Here is an 18,931-nt window from a genome sequence, read left to right as displayed (position 1 = left end):
CCTTAGTTTTTAAGTCTTTAGTACAAGCATCATAAATCAGAATATTGAAATCAGAAGGAATCTACCATAGGAAGAACAAAATTAATTTGAGAAATTAATTTTGGTCCTACGAGTATTCATCCGTGAAAGAAGCATAAAGCAATGGCGTTGCAAGGAAGATGATCAAGATGATCAGAAATTGGATAAACTTATCGAAAGAAGCACAATGTTCAAAGTCAAGGAGCACGATGTGGCAAAAGAGCAAGATGATCAGAAATTGGATAAATTCGAAGGAATTTACTCCCCACTCCAAGTCCACTCACATGCCACAAGACTCCAAAATTGCCTGAAAGACATTTGATCAGAACGGAAAAATATTTATGAAGGCATGAATATAAAAACTTATCCTAGAAATAAATTCTATCAGATGAATTTATTTCAAAGATTCGTTGGATATTCAAATTGACAATTAAAGTAATATTTTTAGAAACAACTAGAAAATCAAAGTTGTGCTAAAGAATTACTTTGTCAGGCAAGTTGACAAATCAAATCAAAATTGAAGATCTACTACTGTCAACAATATCAGGCTATGAAGATTCAAATTTCAAAATATCAAATTATCCTACTCCAACGGATATATTTGATTACCTATAAAAAGCCATGAAGACTTGAAGACACAAGGAGAGGAGAAAGAGATAGAGGTGAACGAGATAGAAGTGCAATACAAGTGCAAAATTCAAAAGTGCTAGTGCTCAAAATATTCTAAGAGACTTAGTCTGAATAGTCTCAAATCTAGTTGGAGAGAGAAATACAAATCCTTGTATTTGTAAATTGTAGAAAGAGTATAGCTGTGTGCAAAATACTCTAGTGAGTGTAGCTGTGTGCAAAACACTCGTAGTTACTAAGTGTAGCTGTGTGCAAGACACTTAGTTGGCGTTGAGTATAGTTGTGTGTGAAATACTCGGAGTTGAGTGTAGCTGTGTGCGAGACACTCGGAGCAGGGTGTAGCTGTGTGCAAGACATCCGGAAGAAGTGCCCGTGTAGCACTTGTTCACTATTGTAACTGTGTGTGGAAAATAGTGAATTTCTCCTAGACGTGAAAGGAGAAAAGTGGACTAGGAAGATTACGCCACTTTCGAACCACTATAAATTGCCTCTCTCATTTACATACCGCACTTACATTATTTGCTATATCTATCTATCTCATCCGACTAACCCGTTTACTATTCACAATTAATCTTAATCATCCGGGTTTAGTGTGTTCTCACGTATGCATGTGACTCAAACTTCTCGAGCTTAAATACTAATTTATTCTAAGCAAGTTTGACGTGCTGCATGTAACATTCGTCACACGGACGACGTGACACAATATTTATTTACAATCTTGAATATTGTTATTATATATTGAGTGCACCATCTCCTTTATATATTCAAGATATCTCTGTCACTTTACATATTATATGTACCTATCTTACTTATACTTGCACACTTAATTTACTAGTTGGGCATAACTCTTTACTATTATTCCGTTGTGCAGTACAAACTTGCTCTATTTACTTGTTACTTAGAGTTGAAGTTACCGAAGAGTTATTTAATTTGAAAAAGCTTGAAAGTCTATTCACCCCCCCCCCCCCTCTAGACTTTCACCACCCTATCGGGACCAACACATATACTTGCATATCAACATCAAACTAGCATGCTTATCAAACGGGTAAACCAAAATTAGTTCCAAAGAACGTTCAAGGCTCACATTAGCCCAGCGAATCACAAAGTTGGACCCTTAGCACGATTCGAGACACCAAATCATACATGGATTCCTAACATACCGTTCTAGACATACGAAACATCAAGAAGACTCACAAATACCCCAATACAACAACATTGGGAGGTCAAAACATCAATACCGAGGAGAAAGAATCACGGCGAACAAATCCACGCCAACAACCAACCATGTTCCCCGTGGGTGGGGTCACGGGTGGACAACCACCTGCGGGTACACACCCACGAGACCACCTGTTCCCCGCGGGTGTGGCGGCGGGTAGTCCTCTGCCCGCCGTTCCGCCAGCGGGTACCACATCCTGTACACAATTATCCCTTCAGGGATTTTCAACAACAAGTCCAAAACACCCAAAATCTCACACACAACAACAATATGACTTGAACCCAAGAAATAGCCAAGCAATGGGATGAACAAGCTCTAAACATGCATCACCACAAGATAATGCATCAAATCTCACAAATCAACACAAGAATCACAAGTAGAAGCCAAGGAATCATCATATAAGTAAGAAAATAGGTTTCGTAGAGCATGGATTACCTTTGTAGCCTAATAACTTCCTCTTTTCACCCTTAGAAAGCCTTTCCTAGAGCTCTTCTTCCACACCAACTTCATACACAAACCAAAACACAAAAAAAGATCCTATCTTTAGAAAAAGACACCTAAAAGAAGGTTACAAACACCAAAAGTCCAAAGATCACACCTTAATTGAGAATGGGAAGTCAGCAATTCAGTGTGTATAATGTGAGGCTTTCAAATCAAATATGTGGCTTTGGTTCATTGATGATTATGGAATGCTCATTATGTGGATCAAGTGATGGGATAATCTTTGTTATAAAAGGAAGTCATTCCTTTTTGGAAAGTTACAGATTTCGTGAACTACTGTATTGAGAGAAATGAAATTACTTTACAAACTGTCTCATTAAATCTATTCTATTATATTAATTCATGTGGGATTAAATCTGAGCGACACAGTCAGTTCCTAGAACAGCTAAAGCTTCGCTTGAAGATTGTTATGGCATGCACGGTTCAGTCCTGATCAGTAGGTGCAGGAAGGGTAGGAGACGCGCTCCGAACTGAGTAGACTCCTTTGTGAACATCTATAGTGGATTGGGCAGACGTGGCTCGCCCCGCAGACGTAGGAGAAGCGCTCCGAACTGCGTAACAATTCTCTTGTGTTCTTATTTTATTTTATGCTTTCAATTTCTGTTATTTACATTTGATTAAATAATCTAATTAATGAACGGGATTGTTGCATAACATAAAATCAAGTAGAATTCGAAGGTTCATCTTGTATTCAAGATTCACGGTGTAATTTGAACATAGAAAATAACTAAGCACAAGACCAAAAAAATCTCACTAAAAAATCTTATATATATAATTAAAGATTTAAAAAAAATGAAACAGAGAACAAATTACTGAAAAGGTATTCTTGATATCTCTCACGAGATATAAAAATAAAGGTCAAAGAAAACATCAATGGGATAAATGAAAATCATGCAAAAGTTCAATCTTAGAACGTAACTCACAAGAACCGATCATCAAAACAAAAAATAAATAAATAAATAAATAAATAATTGGAACAAAGATTGTCTCAATTTTTGACATTGTATACTCGCCGATGTTGGACAGTTAAGTTTATCCAATGTTATATAGGAGATCGAGATATAGTTGTTGAATGATGTCAGGTCTTGCGTGACATTTTTCTAAATGGAAATTCTCAACAATTATTATTTTTCCATTTCAGAAATATTTCCATCCATAAATGTCAGAAAACATTATAAAATATTTAAAAAAGATTTCTCTAATCTTAGTAAATTTTAAAATACCTTTTCTAATAATAAGAATTTGATAAAAAATTAATATTTATGCATAAATGAACAAAAAATATTTGTAAATACACACTTATATTTTTTATATTTGTACTTTCCCATGTGTTTCGTATCCTAGGATTATTGTCCTTCTTTCCCGTTTCCATGAAACTTAGACTAGCATTCCTCAATTTCGTTGACCCTTTCAATCACTTTTCTAACCATTCTAGCAATTCAACAGAAATATACTTGTAATCTCTGGCATTAAAGAAATGTATAATGAGATTATCACTTGTATGTGTTGTTTATTTGTATTTTGTAATATTTTATTAGTATCTGACCAATAGTTAATAAAACAAAAATTTCTACCATAAAAATTAATAAGCAACGTAGTAGTCAAATGAGATAATTTTATGATACTTGCATTTGAAGAAAGAAAAAAAAAATACACAACAAAAATATATAATACAACATTAAGTACTATATTTTTTTGTGAATACTACTGACTCTATTACATTGTAATATCTGTGCATTTATACTTTCTCAAACTATTCGGAAAGCACAAAGAGTCAATATCGCCTCCAACCTCCCATTTGGGAGAACCACTACATGTCATCTAAGCACAAAGTGCTTACATCAAATACTAATTAAATATGCATCCTATTACTATTATTAGTCAACGTTATATTAAATTTATGCCTCAATATGAATAAATATTATTAATTTACTATATATAATTTTAAGAATTAATAGGAAAGTAATTTAATTAAGACATACCAAAAAAATATACAACAATTATAAAAGAATGACCATATCTACATTTACAAATCTACAAACCTAATAAGAGCCAATAAAGTTAGGCCATTAACGGAACAAAAAAATGTTGGTGTAATTGTTTGTTGAAATGAATATTTCATATTATTTTTATTTTAGTATTTTTTTATGATTTTCCTTATTTACCCCCTATTATATTATTTTCTTCCCTTAAATAATTCAATATTCCGTTAGAATAAACTTTAGTTACGTAATATTTCGTTAACTATTTATTATTCTTAACTTACTCATTAATTTCTATAAGAAATGTCTTAAGTTCGAACCTCATCCCAATTAGAGTTGCATAATTGTTAAACATATACTACAAATATGTTAACAAATACAATATAAAATTTAACATAATTATTTTTTAATCGGACAAAATTGTTCTTACATCATTGTCAGACCTGCGCGATCTAACTACAAAGTTGTTGATCAGATATACAATTACACTTGCACTCGAAAACGATAGGACCATTTTCCAAAGAATTGACAATGTTGACATCCCACTGACTCTAATTAAATAATTTTACACATCATTCTCAGAATTTTATCAATGCATGAAAACTTCTGAAAAAAATTTGTAAGTTAATTGTTTTTTTATATCATTATAACTATATCTATTGTAACCATATATTTCAAATTATTTATTATCATCCTCTATATTCACAACAATTGTAGCAATTGTCAATGACAAAGTTCCAAAACAATTTTTCTCAACAACGAATGAAAATAAAAAAAAAAAAATCAAGGACTTCATTGTTGTGGATGAATAGTAAGTACCCCACTTTATTACTTTTATTAAATTTTAAAAATTAGTAGCTACAATAAAAAATAATACATATGTATTTGATTAATTTAGAATTAGATGTCTATAATGACTTTGTTCAAAAAAAAAATTATTCATTATAAAAAATTTAAAAAAGATATAATTTCATTAGTTATATTATCTTTATTTTCTAAAATTCCCAAATTCCTTACCTTCAAATTCATTAATTAATTATATTCACCACACTGTCCGTAGTCTTCTTTTTACACTATCCTGTAATTAAATATCAAATTTATAATAAAACATATGTTATATATATTTATTTACCAAGTTGCAAACATTTTTTTAGTGACAATTATAATTAATCTCTCATATATTATCTTGCATTTATTTATTTTGACTTATTGATTTAAATAAACAAATTCAACATTCAATTACCTATGCATGAATGTAACACCCCACTTTTCTAACTCATAATTACAACTCTAAACAATCTTTAACATAACTAAGCAGCGGAAATAACTAAAAGATAATTAGTGGGAGTTTTGCAAGCAACACATAGACAAATAGGAAAACACCCGTTAGCACGAAGCTAAGTATAACCACACTCAACCCTGTAAAGCATTCTAGCATATACTTTGAAAACATTGACTTCTTTATAAACAACAAACTCATCTGAATCATCTTTAGATCTAACACATAATTTCTAAATGCTTGCACCCTATTATCAGCTGGCATGCTCATATATATAAGACTGTTCACTTAAATTCATCAGCAAATTAACTTCTCAAATAACTTAACAAGAAATTCATGCTTACAGATAGGAGCATGCTAATAAACCATATAACATGTATTCTCATGCTTTCATATTCTCATCTCATAATTCGATAAACAAGACTTCTAATACAACAACACGATTATAAATCAACATTCTCATTATGTACTCTCATGCGATACTTTACTCAAATGCAATCTTGTGCAATGCTATAATCATATGCAATCTCGTGCAATACTATAATCATACTCATATGCAATCTCGTCAAACTATATACTCATACTCATATGCAATCTCGTGCAATAATATACTCAAACTCATGCAATCTTGTGCAATAATATACTTACACTCATATGCAATCTCGTGCAATGCTATAAACATACTAATATGTAATCTCATGCCATACTATGATCATACTCTTATGCAATCTCGTGCAACAATATACTCATACTCATATGCAATCTCGTGCAACAATATACTCATACTCATATGCAATCTCGTGCAATGCTATAAACATACTAATATGCAATCTCATGCCATACTATGATCATACTCTTATGCAATCTCGTGCAACAATATACTCATGCTCATATGCAATCTCGTGCAACAATATACTCATGCTCATATGCAATCTCGTGCAGTAATATATATATATATATATATATATATATATATATATATATATATATATATATATATATATATATATATAAATACTCATACACTCTTTATAAAATAGAGTACTTTCTGTGTAGGTCTCTTTCTTACTTTCTTGAGTCTCTCTTGACTCTCTTTCTTTCTCTTGAGTCTCTTTTGACTCCCTTTCTAGAGTCTCTTTTCACTCTCTCTTTTCTCTATACTCATAGACGGCTTAGGGTTTCACCGAAGCGTGAATTACCCCATCGGGAACGGCATAATTTCGACCCAATATCTCCTACCGTCTACGGAACCAATCTCGTGGTTCAAACTCTGTAGAATCAGGTATCGAACTATTAGTGTGCACACCCCTTGACCAGGATTCCAAGCTTGGTGGGCAGTTTCCAACCTCGTAACATGGGAATATGTCGTGTTACATGTACTGGGACCGCAATATCCATAAATATCTCCCGAGAGGACATAGTCCAAACGGTATCCTCCAAAACCTCACCGATAGATAATACATGAATATATCTCTCATGCATCAATCTCATACATGCAAAAATTCTACTACTTCTCAATGCATCAAAGAATGATATACCACATGCTTATGGTTTTTGAAAGTATTCTTGGGCTCACGTTGGCCCCTTATGCATTTTTGAAACATGACATATGTGAGATGCCAAAATGCTCTATGACATGCTTCTAAACCATGTACAAAATAACATGAAATACTTAAGAATATAATGTCATGTTCGGTTTGCAACATAGCAAAATTCTATACATTCTATCAAAAAAATATGCTTCATTTCTCATTGATCAAATATCTCAATCTAGTTATGCTTTCATAATAAATCATATTCTCAAATGATCATGCTTCTTTACTCAATAAAAACATCATCAGATCACATAGTCAAATAATTCTTCATACACAGTAACTTAGCAAATATATACTCTGTGTAGCAATTCTTCACAAATTCCTTCATAACATACTCGTTTTTAATCCAAATTCAACGAAATCAAAGCCAAAACGTGCATCGAGACAGTCCCGAAGAGCCGAGCCAAAAGGGCCTGTAACACTCGGCCCGAAACAACACGTAGCTGAGCCACAAGGGCCCGGCCACTACACAGATTCTTCTCAAAATCAAAGTCAGGGACCTGGTGCGGGACTCCTCATAGTACGTCCCATGTACCCCGTTACTCCACCGGGACTAGGCAGGGGCCCTCCTAATGGGCCGCGGCTAGGGCCGTTAGTCTGATCTGGTGCACACTATGTGTGCACCCGAAGGTTTTCTCATCTGCAAAACTCAACCAAACAAGTCCAAAACAATCTCAACAGCTCACAAACAAATACTAGATCACTTCTAAGCATAAACACAACAAAATCTCATAGTTTCTACTCATTTCTACTCAATATAAAAGCTTCACATAGCCAAATTTTCAAAGAGGAATCCATGGATTTATACCTCTTGTAGCCTATTCTTCTTGCTTGGATATATTCTTCCTCTCTATCTAGCTATTGCCGCCTTCACCACCTATATAATTCTGAAACACAACATACAACCGTAGCCTAGAACCTCAAAGATTAAAAGAAACTAGATGAGAAATGAAGGCTAGGATTGAAGAAGGAGATGAGCTTACTGTGATGTTGTTTTCTCCCTTTTTCTTGGCAGACAAAATGTGTGCAGAGGCAAAGAAAGAGATCAGGAAATCAAAATGGAATAGTGGAGTTTATATAGGGTCCAAAACCCTAGGTAGAAGGCCTATGATTGGGTGAGGGCAAAATGGTAAAAGATTGCATAAAATGTGTTCTCAGCAAAGTCTTTTGGAATGAAATGGTTCACCTTGTATCATGGACCAAAGCTAGAAATGCTAACTTTAAATACTTTGGGGTTGAAAAAGAATTTTCTCAAAAATCTAATTGGATGAACACATATTTAAAATCTTTTAGAATTCTCCTGGTCTCACTCAGATAAATTTCTCGATTTAAATCAAGGTACGCGAAGTACCCGGAAACTTAGGAATTTTCGAATAGAATTAATTTTGGTGTTGAATTAATTTAAAATATGACGAAAAATAATTTATTCAAACAACAATTGTACACAAAAAATTTTAGTGGAGTGAAAATGGATGTTTTGGAATTTCTTAATACCAGATTTATAAAATGAAATTTGGGTTGTTACACTCTATCCCCCTTAAAAGAGGTTTCGTCCCGAAACTTAGAAGAAACGAGTGGATCAAGTTCTCGAAAAGAAAAGGTGATATAACCAAAATGTTGGAATTTTCTGTTGAAACACTTGGGAAAGTGTAACACCCCGTGTTACGGATCCTAAAACCAACTGATTAATTAATTAATTAATTAATAACCCAGGAGAAAGAATAAACTGTAATGGTTAATTAAGGAAAAAGGCCACCATAGCCCACAGGCCCAATTATATAAACCCAACCCCTAAACCCAATAGGAATAAACTCTAAATAAACCCTTGGATCTATAAATAGGGAACTCAGGGAGCACCTAGAACCCCCCTCCCACACGCCTAAACGCCCCATCGCCCCAGGAGAGCTCCAAGAATTCCCTTAGAAGAAATCAAGAAAGCAAGAAAGCTTAAAGAAAGATCCTTCATAGCCAAGGAATTAATTAAGGCTAAGAGGTAACCCATGTCTCAACAAAACCTATTTTCATAGCTATGATTTCCCCTTAGGGTTCTCCCCCATATTATTGTGAATGGCGAAATTATGATGATTATTATTGATGTTGATTTGATGATTCCATGGGTAATCTTGATAATTGGGAGTTTCTTGATAATGATGATATTCTTGATGATTAATTCGGGATCCTTGATGATTATGTGTTGTTCTTGATGATTATGATGTTCTTGATGATTAATTGGCATCCTTGATGTTGTGTGTTATTCTTACCGAATCTTGCAATTAGAAGATGAATCGTATTCTTGTTGATATAAAAGTAATTAGAACCCTAGGTTGTATCGTATGATCTTATTCTTGGATTATCGGGTGGGGAAATCGCATGTTTGGGTGTTGATTATATTTAGAAAAGCATGATAGGTTATGTGTCGTTCGTTTCTCGTAATTGATCCGATAATTGTCTACGTGTTGTCGTTGATTGCGTTGTAAAGTGTCTAAGCATGGTTTCGGGTTCCACAACGGTTCCCGGGGCGAAAAGTTGATGAAAGAGTCAGTGGGGGGTAGGTGGGGGGTAGGGGACCCGCCACCTACCCACGGCCGAGAACACTGTTCCGGCAGCGGGCAGCCGGCGGGCGGGCAGCTGCCCGCCGGCGACCCGCTGCCCGGAACAGTATTGCCCGGCGGGCAGCCGGCGGGTGGACCCCCACCCACCGGCTACCCGCTGGAAATTCCCCCCCTCGGGACCCCGGCTTCCCCGTTTGATGTTTCCCCGATCCCTGTGGCGTCCCAACGGACCCCGTTTGTCGTGCCTATGTCTAGTTTGATATTTCGGGTACCGTCCGTAGGTTTATGAGTCTATTATATTGCATGCTAGTTGACTTGGTATCCCGTTGACCTAGGTGGAAGAAGTATGAACCCCTTAGGACTATTCTTAGTACGTGATGGATCACGCATAAGGTTGTTATACGCTTTATCCCCCTTCCCAATGTGTAATGTGGGTTGCATGTGCTTGCTATGTGTTATGTGTGCGTGTTACCCCAATTCGGTTGCGATCGGATTGGTTATCCTGAGCTGCGGTTCAGAAGCCGGCTATGGTCAGATGGGAATTCCTGGCTGTAGTCGGATGACGGTATCCTGGGCTGCGGTCCAGAAGCTGGTTGTAGTCAGATGGGAATTCCTGGCTGCAATCAGGTGACATCTTTCCTGAGCTGCGGTTCAGAGGCTGGCTGTAGTCAGATGGGAATTCCTGGCTACAGTCAGATAACACACTCTCTTGGGCTGCGGTCCACTGGTTGGTTGCGATCAAACATTATGATGAGCTGCGGTTCATCGGTCGGTTGCGATCGACCTCCCCGTGTTGCGATACGGGGCATGGTGCTGTGGGGCCGTGTCAGAGCTATATGCGCTGACCCGCATGTATGGGCATGCGAGTGGTCCTGTGGCGCCAACAACGTGCGTTATGTGTTGTGATACGGACGAGTTGTGACTACGAGTGCCTTGGGACGTGACTATGGGTTTCATATTGGGGATTGTTTATGATGGGTTATGATTACTGCTTATACCTTGCCTTATTTGCCTTATCTATTATGAACTGCTTATGACTGTTATAACTGTTGCTTGTGTCTGACCTTATCTGTCGAGTCATTCCCGGTTTTAAAGCTAGAGTTCGTAGGATATATCTTCATGCTCAAAATGGTTTTCGTATATCTATATATATCTCTATATGTATTGTATTTCAACGCGTTGGAGTGGGTTACCAGCATCTCTCGCTGAACAGATATATTTGGCTTTCAGGCACAGAAGAATAAGTCACTTGAGAGCGCTAGTACTCGGAACGTAGAAGTAGTTAGTCCCCTTTCGGCCTGCGTTCCATATTATGCATTTACATTATTGAGGATATTAGTTAGTTAGTCTGTGCACCTGGGTTCTCCAGCTCAGGTGTGGCATAGCACCCCGTACACTTGTATTATGTTTTGGGATTTAATGAGATAATACCTTTATTTTATAAGTTTTAAATGTCTTGAAAATCTGGGGTGTTACAGTTGGTATCAGAGCCTAAGTTTGACCCTAAGAAAAGACTCTTAAGACCGGACTTTAGGATATTAAGCTTGAACTCTAGGTATTTAGGAACATAGGACTCAGGAATCTTAGGACGCGCGGTGAGATTGTGAAACCTACACATAACCTCCCCTCACTTTATCCCTCTCTAATATTAGGAACCCCTTCCCCCACTTATTATATCAAGATTAAAACACAAAATAACACCGACCTTTAATCGCCAGGAATGGCACCTAAGAAGAAACAGTCAGGAACACCGGGACACCCCTCTCAAGAAATCTTGACTCAGGCCCTACAACGCCTGACCCAAATTGCCCAGGCACTAAGTACTATCGTACCCCAACCTCTGCCGACAGACGAGAACTTGGAAATCCACCACCAAGTCTCGGCACATCGACCACCCACCCTCTCGGGAGACGAAGACCCCACAACCCTCGAGGAATGGATTGAGACATTCGACAAGGTGTTCAGGACGACCCAATGCCCCGAACGCCACCGGGTCAGGATAGCCTCCTTCTATTTCAAGCACGAGGCCGACGACTGGTGGGCCCGCGAGGGGCCTAAGTACGAGCAAGACCCCGAATTCAACTGGGAGGACTTAAAGACGCGGTTACGAGAACAGTTCTACCCCAACCACCTGAAGGCCGCCATGTGCGAGGAATTCCTCAATCTAAGACAGGGGGCGGCCCCGGTCTCAGAATACTACCGACGATTCTGCCGACTGGCTCGCCTCGCCCCCGAGATAGTACCCACCGAAGGGATCAAAGTCAGGAAGTTCCTAACGGGCCTTAAGCCCGAACATCAGAGGTCCTTGGCCGCCCAAGAACCGAAGACCCTCGGAGAGGCCTATGCCAAGGCATGTCAGCTACAACAGGTAGCGGACCCGCCTCCAGGGATGCAACTGGGGTATAAAAGGAAACCCGAAGAAAGTCGTCCTATTCTCGCCAAGGAAGCTAAGAACCCCAAAACCGCCCACTTGACCAAACCATCACGCCGACTACCCGGGGAAAAATCCTCACCCTAAGCAAGGCCAGGATCGGAGATAGCAACGTAGTCTCCGGAACCTTCCTAGTGCACGCCACCCCAGCTGTCATATTATTCGACTCAGGGGCTACCAACTCATTCATAGCAACCGAGTTCGCCGCCCAGCTCGGTCTTAACGCCACCACCAAGGTACGACTCCAAGTCAAGGTGGCCTCAGGCGAGGTCATAAAATGTGATCGCATGTACGAGCATGTAATGATCACCATTCAGGGAGTGGAATTTCCCAGCGATCTGATCCAGTTTCAATTGGATGGGATGCAAGTAATCTTGGGCATGGATTGGCTAGGGAAGTTCCAAGCGCAAATCCTGTGCGGAGAGCAGAAAGTGGTCCTACGAGGGCCAAACGGTAAGAGGGTGTCGTACCGCAGTGCCCGCCAGGATCCAGGGATCAAGCTGATAAACATGATGAAAATTAAGAAGTATCTGGGCCAAGGAAACGAGGCCTTCTTATGCTCAGTCGAAGACCTCAACGCCAAAACGCCCGAACCACAAGCCATCCCAGTGGTGAACGAGTTCACCGACGTCTTCCCAGACGAGATTCCCGGGGCACCCCCGACCAGAGAGGTCGAGTTCACCATAGACCTCATGCCGGGCGCCGCCCCGATCTCTAAACCACCCTACCGGCTAGCACCAAAGGAAATGAAGGAACTGAAAACACAACTCCAAGAACTGCTAGACAAGGGTTACATCCGGCCCAGCACCTCCCCATGGGGAGCACCGGTACTATTCGTTAAGAAAAAGGATGGGAGCATGCGCCTGTGCATCGACTACCGGGAACTCAACCAAGTTACTATAAAGAACAGGTACCCCCTTCCCCGAATAGATGACTTATTTGACCAACTCAAAGGGGCAGGGGTATTCTCGAAGATCGACCTAAGATCCGGGTATCACCAGATCCAAGTGGCCAAACCGGACACCCAGAAAACGGCCTTCCGGACACACTACGGCCACTACGAGTTTACCGTAATGCCTTTCGGCCTCACTAACGCGCCTGCCATATTCATGGACCTCATGAATCGAGTATTCCGACCCCAACTGGATGACTTCGTCATCGTGTTCATTGACGACATCCTAGTCTACTCCCGAAATAAAGAAGAACATGAGAAGCACCTACGCATATCTCTGCAAACCCTTAGGGAGAACCAACTCTACGCTAAATTCTCCAAGTGCGAATTCTGGCAAGACAGCATAGCCTTCTTGGGCCACGTGATAACCAAGGAAGGGATTAGGGTGGACCCCGCTAAGGTTCGCGCCGTTAAAGAATGGACCACGCCGAACTCACTCTCGGAAGTCCGAAGCTTCTTAGGTCTAGCGGGCTACTACAGGAGATTCGTACCCGACTTCACCAAGATAGCCCAACCCCTCATTAAGCTCATGAAAAAAGGAAACCCCCTTCCGTTGGGACAACGGCTGCAACTCGGCCTTCCAAGCATTAAAGGATAAACTAACCACTGCACCCGTGCTAGCCATACCCTCCGGATCGGAAGGGTTTGAAGTCTACAGCGACGCATCCAAGAAGGGGTTAGGATGCGTACTAATGCAAAATGGCAAGGTAATAGCTTACGCATCCAGGCAACTCAAAACCCACGAAGAAAATTACCCCACCCATGACCTCGAGCTAGCCGCTATCGTATTCGCACTGAAAATTTGGAGGCACTACCTGTATGGAGTACAATGCAAGATCTACACCGACCATAAGAGCCTGAAGTACATTTTCACTCAAAAGGACTTAAACATGAGACAACGAAGATGGCTAGAACTCATAAAGGACTACGACCTAGACATTCAATACCACGAGGGAAAAGCCAACGTGGTGGCGGATGCCCTAAGCCGAAAGACAAATCATTCCCTTAACACCACGTGGGTCCTACCGGACCATCTGTACAGGGACTTCCAAAGGCTACACTTGGAAATAATGGAGCAGGGACAAACTCGCCCCAATGCCTATCTACTCAACACACAGGCCGTGCCCACCCTCTTCGAGGAAATCAAATCAGGACAACAACAGGACCCGGAACTAGATAAAATCCGCCGCGACCTGACTCGAGGGAAAGAGGGCCCCTTCGAAGCACATCCAGACGGCAGCCTCCGCTACAAAGGGAGGTGGTGTGTACCCTCAACGCACCCCCACTTGAAACAGCAGATCTTGGGGGAAGGACACAACTCCCCTTACTCCGTCCACCCAGGCGGTGACAAATTATACCAAGACATAAAGAAATCATTTTGGTGGCCGAATATGAAAAAGGAAGTCGCAGACTTTGTGGCCAAGTGCCTGAATTGCCAAAAGGTAAAAGCCGAACGATGCAAGCCCAAGGGACTCGTACAACCCCTTGAAATACCACAAGGAAAATGGGATTTCATATCCATGGACTTCGTCGGAGGACTACCCCCAACGAAAACCGGTAAGGATAAAATCTGGGTCATAGTGGATCGACTCACCAAGACAGCGCGGTTCATTGCCATGAAAAAACCTGGACGATGACGCAGCTAGCCCAAGCTTACGTAAACCGAGTAGTGAAATACCACGGAGTTCCCCGGAACATTGTGTCCGACCGAGATTCCAGATTCCTCTCGCAATTCTGGAAATCACTACAAGCGGTGTTGGGGACGCAACTAAAGCTAAGCACAGCCTTTCACCCCACCACAGACGGCCAAACCGAAAGAACCATCCAAACCCTCGAAGACATGCTAAGAGCCTGCGCGCTCGACTTTCGAGGGACGTGGGAAGAACACCTAGACCTCATCGAGTTCTCGTACAACAACAGCTACCACGCGAGCATTCGCATGGCACCATATGAAGCACTATATGGTCAGAGATGTAGAACCCCATTATGCTGGGAAGATATGGTCAACCCGGTAACACTGGGCCCCCAATACCTACAAGACACCATAGCTAAGGTCAAACACATCCAGGAAAGGATGAAGGCCGCCCAAGACCGCCAGAAGTCGTACGCCGACCAAAAAAGGAAGCAAGCCGAATTCAGCCTCGGGGACAAGATCTGGCTAAGGATCACGCCCACACGAGGGGTAATGAGATTCGGGAGAAAAGGAAAACTCAGCCCCCGGTTCATCGGCCCGTACGAAATCGTGGAGAGAATCGGAGACTTGGCCTACCGTCTCGCCTTACCCGTCGAGCTAGAACGAGTACACAACGTGTTCCACGTATCTCAGCTAAAGAAATACATACAGGATCCAAGCCACGTACTCCAACACGAGACCGTGGACCTCGACGAGTCACTAGTATACGAAGAGAAACCCGTAAGAATCCTGGATACCAAAACAAGAAATACCCGGAACCGAGTCGTGGAAATGGTGAAGGTTCTCTGGACCAACCACGGGACCAAGGAAGCCACATGGGAACTTAAGGACACAATGAAGGAGCGGTACCCCGAGCTGTTTACTCCAGGTAACTAAGGGAAAACTTTCCTTTCTTTTTGACACCAGGGCCAAGCTTCGGGGACGAAGCTTCCTGTTAAGGGGAGGAGAGTGTAACACCCCGTGTTACGGATCCTAAAACCAACTGATTAATTAATTAATTAATTAATAACCCAGGAGAAAGAATAAACTGTAATGGTTAATTAGGGAAAAAGGCCACCATAGCCCACAGGCCCAATTATATAAACCCAACCCCTAAACCCAATAGGAATAAACTCTAAATAAACCCTTGGATCTATAAATAGGGAACTCAGGGAGCACCTAGAACCCCCCTCCCACACGCCTAAACGCCCCATCGCCCCAGGAGAGCTCCAAGAATTCCCTTAGAAGAAATCAAGAAAGCAAGAAAGCTTAAAGAAAGATCCTTCATAGCCAAGGAATTAATTAAGGCTAAGAGGTAACCCATGTCTCAACAAAACCTATTTTCATAGCTATGATTTCCCCTTAGGGTTTTCCCCCATATTATTGTGAATGGCGAAATTATGATGATTATTATTGATGTTGATTTGATGATTCCATGGGTAATCTTGATAATTGGGAGTTTCTTGATAATGATGATATTCTTGATGATTAATTCGAGATCCTTGATGATTATGTGTTGTTCTTGATGATTATGATGTTCTTGATGATTAATTGGCATCCTTGATGTTGTGTGTTATTCTTACCGAATCTTGCAATTAGAAGATGAATCGTATTCTTGTTGATATAAAAGTAATTAGAACCCTAGGTTGTATCGTATGATCTTATTCTTGGATTATCGGGTGGGGAAATCGCATGTTTGGGTGTTGATTATATTTAGAAAAGCATGATAGGTTATGTGTCGTTCGTTTCTCGTAATTGATCCGATAATTGTCTACGTGTTGTCGTTGATTGCATTGTAAAGTGTCTAAGCATGGTTTCGGGTTCCACAACGGTTCCCGGGGCGAAAAGTTGATGAAAGAGTCAATGGGGGGTAGGTGGGGGGTAGGGGACCCGCCACCTACCCACGGCCGAGAACACTGTTCCGGCAGCGGGCAGCCGGCGGGCGGGCAGCTGCCCGCCGGCGACCCGCTGCCCGGAACAGTATTGCCCGGCGGGCAGCCGGCGGGTGGACCCCCACCCACCGGCTACCCGCTGGAAATTCCCCCCCTCGGGACCCCGGCTTCCCCGTTTGATGTTTCCCCGATCCCTGTGGCGTCCCAACGGACCCCGTTTGTCGTGCCTATGTCTAGTTTGATATTTCGGGTACCGTCCGTAGGTTTATGAGTCTATTATATTGCATGCTAGTTGACTTGGTATCCCGTTGACCTAGGTGGAAGAAGTATGAACCCCTTAGGACTATTCATAGTACGTGATGGATCACGCATAAGGTTGTTATACGCTTTATCCCCCTTCCCAATGTGTAATGTGGGTTGCATGTGCTTGCTATGTGTTATGTGTGCGTGTTACCCCAATTCGGTTGCGATCGGATTGGTTATCCTGAGCTGCGGTTCAGAAGCCGACTATGGTCAGATGGGAATTCCTGGCTGTAGTCGGATGACGGTATCCTGGGCTGCGGTCCAGAAGCTGGTTGTAGTCAGATGGGAATTCCTGGCTGCAATCAGGTGACATCTTTCCTGAGCTGCGGTTCAGAGGCTGGCTGTAGTTAGATGGGAATTCCTGGCTACAGTCAGATAACACACTCTCTTGGGCTGCGGTCCACTGGTTGGTTGCGATCAAACATTATGATGAGCTGCGGTTCATCGGTCGGTTGCGATCGACCTCCCCGTGTTGCGATACGGGGCATGGTGCTGTGGGGCCGTGTCAGAGCTATATGCGCTGACCCGCATGTATGGGCATGCGAGTGGTCCTGTGGCGCCAACAACGTGCGTTATGTGTTGTGATACGGACGAGTTGTGACTACGAGTGCCTTGGGACGTGACTATGGGTTTCATATTGGGGATTGTTTATGATGGGTTATGATTACTGCTTATACCTTGCCTTATTTGCCTTATCTGTTATGAACTGCTTATGACTGTTATAACTGTTGCTTGTGTCTGACCTTATCTGTCGAGTCATTCCCGGTTTTAAAGCTAGAGTTCGTAGGATATATCTTCATGCTCAAAATGGTTTTCGTATATCTATATATATCTCTATATGTATTGTATTTCAACGCGTTGGAGTGGGTTACCAGCATCTCTCGCTGAACAGATATATTTGGCTTTCAGGCATAGAAGAATAAGTCACTGGAGAGCGCTAGTACTCGGAACGTAGAAGTAGTTAGTCCCCTTTCGGCCTGCGTGCCATATTATGCATTTACATTATTGAGGATATTAGTTAGTTAGCCTGTGCACCTGGGTTCTCCAGCTCAGGTGTGGCATAGCACCCCGTACACTTGTATTATGTTTTGGGATTTAATGAGATAATACCTTTATTTTATAAGTTTTAAATGTCTTGAAAATCTGGGGTGTTACAGAAAGATTTAGGAATCTCTGAGTTCATATCTAACTTATCTAAAATCTAAACAACTGCACCAACGAATCTATAACTGAACTTAAAAGTTTAACTAGTTACCTTGATTAAAGCCTCCCAATGAATCACCTGGCGAAATATAGCTTGGATCCCACCCATAGGGAGTCCATCTCTGTACATTCTCAATCCCCATCCTTTGTTCCATGACTGCTGTCCTTTGATCAAAGTTGGCAAAACCATAGCTCACTTGAGCACTCAAATTGTCGAAACGGTTGTTGATCATGGCATACAAATCCTCATAAGTAGGTCCTTGAAGCCCACTCATATAACCCTGTGGTGCTCTCGGCTAAGTATCTGCAACTGGTGTCCCCTCATGACTCATACCAACTCCTGGATCAGTTCCCATTGCAACCCCTTCTCCACTAGCCTCGGCTATGTGTCCAGATTCAGTTCCAGCATTCGACCACTTTCTTTGTGGTACATTCAAACTAACCACAAGAGCCATTCTCTTGTCTAAGGGCTTCTTAGCAATGTCAGCTAGGGTCAGATACTTGTTCTCAACAACCTGATATAACTCATAATATCTCAGATTGACGGCATTCAAAGCCGACCTAGTGGTTCTTTGGATTCTTTCTCCCAACTCAGGTAAATTCATCTTTTTGAAAACCCAACTTAACATCATGCCATTGGGTAGATTCTTCCTGTTCTTTGCCTTAAAGTAACCCATGTGCTTAAGGATCAAAACTGGAAAATTAATT

The sequence above is a fragment of the Ipomoea nil genome, unplaced genomic scaffold (genome assembly GCF_001879475.1).
Source record: "Ipomoea nil cultivar Tokyo-kokei standard unplaced genomic scaffold, Asagao_1.1 scaffold2537, whole genome shotgun sequence".
Lineage (NCBI taxonomy): Eukaryota > Viridiplantae > Streptophyta > Magnoliopsida > Solanales > Convolvulaceae > Ipomoea > Ipomoea nil.
This window is presented reverse-complemented; position numbering follows the sequence as displayed.